Source organism: Alligator sinensis, unplaced genomic scaffold (assembly GCF_000455745.1).
Source record: "Alligator sinensis unplaced genomic scaffold, ASM45574v1 scaffold1485_1, whole genome shotgun sequence".
NCBI classification, from domain to species: Eukaryota; Metazoa; Chordata; order Crocodylia; family Alligatoridae; genus Alligator; species Alligator sinensis.
The window spans coordinates 280,420-286,852 of NW_005842962.1; the positions used below are offsets into that span (position 1 = coordinate 280,420).

General features: G+C 43.2%; 1 pseudogene; it reads left to right on the forward strand.

Moving 5' to 3' along the window:
• Positions 1–361: 361 nt before the first annotated feature.
• Positions 362–1,293, forward strand: LOC112548141 (annotated as a pseudogene).
• The last annotated feature ends 5,140 nt before the right edge of the window (positions 1,294–6,433 follow it).

Consider the following 6,433-nt stretch of genomic DNA (forward strand, 5'->3'; position numbering starts at 1 on the left):
CCCTACACCACTCATTTGGCCTATGAGGCTAAAAGATTGAGCCCCCCAGGCATAAACTGATAGTTTACTGAACAGTGAAAAAACAATCCTCACATATATGAAACTGCATATCCACATTGCAGTGCCTAAACACTTTCTACGCAGTATCTGGTACTGGGCTCTTTTCAAAGAGTCCAAATATTGCTGGATGTATGAACCCCCATCTTCCTTAAGGTCTTCAGTGTCTGAATTGTATAGTCTTGAAAGACAACATACAGCTTTCTTATCTTGAATCCCGTATGACTGAATGAATGAAACATTAACGATAGAGCAATTTCTCTGAGGTGTGTTGCTTGTTTGGTTTCTCTACTATACATAGATCATGAAGAAAGCAGAAGGGAAAAATCGAACATCCATCATGGAATTCATCCTCTTGGGATTTGGGAACATCCCTGAGCTGTGTATTATTCGCTTCTTGCTGTTCCTATTAATCCACATTGTGATTGTGGCTGGGAACATCCTCATTGTTGTACTGGTGGTGGCTCATCAGTGCCTTCACACTCCCATGTACTTCTTCCTGGGTAACTTGTCCTCCTTGGAAATCTGCTACACTTGTACCATCATGCCCAGAATGCTAGCTAGTCTTTTGACAGGACAAATAACCATTTCTGTTAGCAGCTGCATCATACAATTTTTATTGGTTCTGTTCGCTAGTGACCACTGAACGTTATTTACTACCTGTGATGTCTTATGACCGCTACATAGCAGTTTGTAAACCACTGCACTATGCAGTTCTTATGAATGGCAGGGTCTGCCTGCAACTCACTGCTGTGTCCTGGATATGTGCATTTCTGGCTGGTACTATAATAATTTGTTTGATATCGCAGTTAAGGTTCTGTGGTCCCAATGAAATTGATCATTTCTTTTGTGATCTCACCCCAGTGATAAAGCTCTCCTGTGATGATACTCATATGATCACTCTCTTGACTTTCCTGCTGTCCTCCATAGATTTAGCCTTTGCCTTTCTTTTAACCCTGATATCCTACATTTGTATTATCTACACCATCCTGAGAATCTCTTCCACTACTGGGATGCAAAAGGCATTTTCTACCTTCTCCTCTCAACTCATTGTAGTCAGTTTTCTATGGAACTCTAATCATTGTCTATATGTTACCAGGTACTGATGCACTTAGAGGTCTGAATAAAGTCTTCTCTGTCTTCTACACTGTCCTGACTCCCATGGTCAACCCCGTCATCTACAGCTTAAGAAACAAAGAGATGAAAGATGCAATGAGGAAAGCTATCTCTAAATGATCTGTATTCTTAAATTTTTGGAGAGGTTGAATTATTTTGTAAATGATCTATCTTGAATGAAAAACTAGGCTACAAAGTCCAGCCCACTCCCTATCCTTGGGAAATGTGGCTATGTGGAAGTATTCACAATGACTATTACTTCAGCCTCCATGCTGTAGAAGCACTTTTTGATTTTTAGAGTTCTGGAGAGTAGAGTACTTTTCAGAATAAGACCTTTATTCTGTCTTTAGTTCCATTGTTATCAATGGGAGAACTTGGAAACTAAGGTAATACTTGGTATGAGCAACAGTGGTGGTAGTATCTGGACTTCTGTAAAAATAAAAACATTATTATATTGAATAAAATGTAAAGTATGACATTATAATATTATTTCACTGGACACCTAGAACTCCTGAGGGGGGGAAAAAACCTAATGTAGATGATCAGAATTATTTTGTTTGTGCTTAGGTAGCTGCTACAAAGACAGATGCCGCCCATGTAGACGTTCAAGCTAGCTGCTCCCCCACCTCCCCCACCAAAAAAGGTGTATATATAGATGACTATAGTAAGTTGCCATTCTATTTCTGTGTGGACATCTACATCTGTGGATAACCAAGTCCCTCCCCAACCCCTTTTCAGGTGCATTGGTTGTAGATATCTATAGGTGGAGAGAGCCAGTAGGATATTAATGGCCCTTGTCTTGGGCGTTACTGGGGAGCTGCTGGTAAACTTGACACTGTCATGGAGAGATCTGAGTCAGTGCAGGAGAACATCATACAGCAACACAAGGCCCCTGTTGACCCCCTCCCCACAGGTAATCACAAACTGCTTAGATGCAGGAGTCAAGGTGGAGAGCAGCAATGAATAGGAGATACTCTGTTTACCAGGGCACCCCTTGGAGTAACTAGAAACAACGGCCACAAACTGACAGAGAACAGATTTAGATTGGGCATTAGGAAGAACTTCTTTACGGTAAGGGTTACCAGAGTCTGGAATGGGCTTCCAGGGGAGGTGGTGCTCTTCCCTACCTTGGAAATCTTTAAGAGGAGACTAGACAAACACCTGGCTCAGGTCACCTGACCCCAGTGCTTTTTCCTGCCCAGGGGCAGGGGTTTGGACTCTATGATCTTCTGAGGTCCCTTCCAACCCTAAAAATCTATGATATCTATGTTTTCCATTATCATGACATCAGGGCCCAAACCAAACTTCTCATCTACCAGGCTGTTGTCCCTGCCCTGTTGTAAGGGTGTGACACTTGACCAACTTATTGGAAATATCTGAAAGCCTTGCAATGGTCCTACTTTGAGCAGGGGGTTGGACTAGATGACCTCCTGAGGTCCGTTCCAGCCATAATTTTCTGTGATTCTATGTTTCTGTGAATTTTGTCATCAGCAATGTCTTTGGATATTTCTCCATATCAATTTGAACAAACTCTGTAAGCATAAAAGCCATGTTTATACAGTACCAGTTCTATTGGGTAGGACGTGTCATAAGGATGCCTAACAAATGATTCCCAAAATAGGTCCTATGCTCCCAGTTCACTCATGGTCACTGTTTTAGTGGTGGCAATATAAGAGGTTCAAGGACATCTTGAAGGTCAATCTGTAGAAACTTAATATTAGCATCAATACCTGGAACTTTTGAGTAATGAATCATCCCCAATAGTGCTGTGATGTATGACAAGGCATTAATCATTTTAGGCAAACTTGCTTCCCTATGGAAGTGGGTAGATGAGAGACAAAAGGAAAAAGCCACAGCTTTGATATCATATCACTGGGATCCACATCTTACTCTCAGAGTAAGTGATCACTGAGTTTAATAAATACTGGCATACATGAACAAGAAGAACAACAAACTTTAATCATAGCATGGTAAGCAACCTTTCAGGAGATCCTTTGCCTGGGTCTACCTAACTGGCTCCTTAACTGAGGGACTATAATTGGACTGGCCCTGCGGGCAGCCATGATACCTTCTAGTGGCTAAACTAATCCTGTCCCTCACTCCAGTTCTTCAGAGTTATTGACGTGCCTGGAGGGGGAAACTTCTACTTAAGGCTTGAGGGGTCTAATCCTGCCCAGGAATTTCCAGGGTGTGTAGGACTGGACTCCTCAAGTGCACGGAGGCCCTGCCTCAGGGCAGTTGGACACCATGTACAGCTTCACACACTGCCTGTGCTCTCCCACCATAAGCAAAGATGTGAGCCCAATTTAATACTACCTTCTGTCATGGTCACAAATTTGAGCATTTGTGGAGCAAAATGAGGTATGAATGCCTGTTTATATAAAACAATTTATGGTGGCACAAAGGTGATGCTCCTCCCCTCACCCCATGACTCTTCCAGGAAGTTTAACATTCTTCTCACACAGACAAAGTAATAAATCAGCTTTTTATTTTTGGTGGGAAGTTTTCTCTTCAAGTCTTTATAGACATGAGCCCCTGTACTGGGATCCAACTGACTTGCACTTTTGGCAGCTGTGCTTCTGCACATAGCACAACGTTCACTAGCTATAGACCTGTGAGGCTAATTTTTTCCATCTGCATGACGGTATTTGCATTTGTGTCTCTAGATACATTTCTTCCCATAGACATGGTCACTTTTTATGTTGTGGAATAATTGGTTTTAAGTAGATTGTTCAGACTTGGGCTATGATACCCAAGATAATCATCAGGAGGCAAAAATGTTGTTTCTTCTTGTAGTGCAAACACACACTTAACTAGATTGAGTTTCTTACAAGTTTCCAGACCAAAAATCAGTGTCGCCATCCTAGGTATGATTAATATACTCTGTTTTTACATTAGACATTAGCAATGCATCTCCATATTTATTACTGGATATCCAGTTTCTTTGTTGAACTTACTTTTGGTCTCAATTTTAATTTTCTATGTTCCTGCTCTGGTCAAATATTTACCTGAGCTCCAGTATCCAATTTAAATGAAACCATTGTTCCTGGTATTTCCATTGGCAAAACCCAGTCCCTTCATTCATTTTCCTTGATTCTACCATATCTATCTAAATTCTGAGACCATAACAGAAGGTATATACATCTGAGTTCTTTGTATGTGGGATCTGCAGCACCTGGCAAAATGGGTTCTCTTGTTATAGTTAAAACAGAACTTTCCAAATGCAACATAATGTTTGGGGTCATGTTGTGTCTCCTGGTTCTCATTAAAGACCATCTTCCTTCCAGAATTCACATTGAACACCAAACAGATGAAGGGCTCTTCAATCTGGGATATTTTCACTTGAAGACCAAAGTACTCGTGTTTTGTCTTCCCTATACAGCAAACCTGTATAGGGAAGACAAAACAGACTGCAAGGCAATAACATGTTCCCAAATTTTGGATTTTCCCAAATCTACAGTAACCTGTTTTTTCCATCCCGCTGGCAGGACTCTGGGAGGCATATTAAACATTAATTCAAAAGGTGACAATTTAATCCCTCTACGTGGTGTGCTACGAATACGAGTTAAAGCCAGTGGGAGTGCCTGCGGCCATTTCAAATGAGTTTTAATACACATTTTCGTTAACATAGCTTTCAGTGTTCTATTCATGCGCTCCTTCTGACCTGAACTCTGGGGTCTCCATGGAGCATGGAGTTTCCATGTGATATCTAAAGCTTTGGACACTTCCTGTACTATTTTCCCCACAAAATGACTTCCTTGATCTGACTCAACAGACTCAGACAACAGAAATCGGGGTATTATCTCATGGAGCAATACTCGTGTCACTGTGGATGCGGTAGCTGTTCTTGTGGGGTACGCTTCCACCCATCCAGTGAGTTGATCGACCAATACCAGCAGATAATGGTAACGACCGGACTTGGGAAGCTCAGCAAAGTCAATCTGCCAGGCTTGTCCAGGATAATGGGCCTACTGTCTTCCTCCCATGGGGGCTGGTGGTCTTATGGGTTTTGGGTTCACTTTCTGGCAGGTCAGGCACTGAGAGGCTACTCTCTGGGCTTCCAAATAAAGTCCTGGAGCCACTATCTGACGAATTAACAGGTCTCTCATTGCTGTGCCTCCCATGTGGGTGGAATAATGTAATTGGTGGAGTACATCTCCTAATATGCATCGGGGTATTAATACCTTTCCTCCAGGTACGATCCACCATCCCTGAGGATTCTTGATGGCTTTGAGCTCTGCGGCTAGCTGATTTAATTTTGGGCCATATTGTATTTTACAGTCTTCTAAGCAAAGGGCACCCCGTGAGCTGAACCTTGAAACACTGCCTCCCCTCCCGTCTGTGCTGCCACGTCGGCCCTTGCGTTTCCCTTTTCTGGCGCTCGTCTGCAGCCTTGCCATGGGTTTTACGTGCACCACTGCCACTTCTTTCGGTAGCCGGAGGGCTTCCAATAGCATTATAATCTGTGGCCCATTTGCAATCTTTTGCCCAGAGGCCGTGATAAACCCACGTTCTTTCCACAACAATCCATGGGCATGTACAGTGGCAAAAGCATAGCGTGAATCTGTAAAAATGTTTATTCTTTTGTTTTTTCCTAATTTCAACGCACGTCAGGGCAGTGAGCTCTGTTGCTTGTGCTGACCAATTTGCAGGGAGTTTTTCTTTCCACACAGTTTCAGTCAATGTTACCACAGCACACCCCGTATGCCGCGCGCCATGTATTACACTATTTGAACCGTCTACAAAGAATTCCTCCTCTGGGTTCTCAAGTGGGTCATCTGCCAAGTCAGGACGAATCAGTACTGTCTGAGTCAATACCTCTAAACAATCATGGCATGGGGGTCCTGGTTCTGGCATCAGGGTGGCTGGGTTCAAAGCAGTGGTGTGCTTGAAGGTAAGGCCTGGATTTGATAGGAAAAAGATTTCATATCTGGATTGTCTGGAGGGGTTTAAAAATTTTCCTCCCTCTCCTCCAAGGATTTGGGGAACTCCATGTGGGGTATGTATTTCCATATCGGCTCCCCTAAAAATCTTTTGAGCCTCCTCCACAAGAGTAGCTGTGGCGGCAACAGCCCTCAAACATGCAGGCCACCCCTTCACCACCGGGTCTAGGACCTTGGAGTAGTAGCTCACAGGCTTCCAAGTTGGGCCCAACGGTTGAGTTAAGACCCCTGAGGCCACCCCTTTATTCTCATGCACATACAATCTATAGGGCTTGCGCCCATTTGGAATCATCAACGCTGGGGGTTGCAAGAGGGCA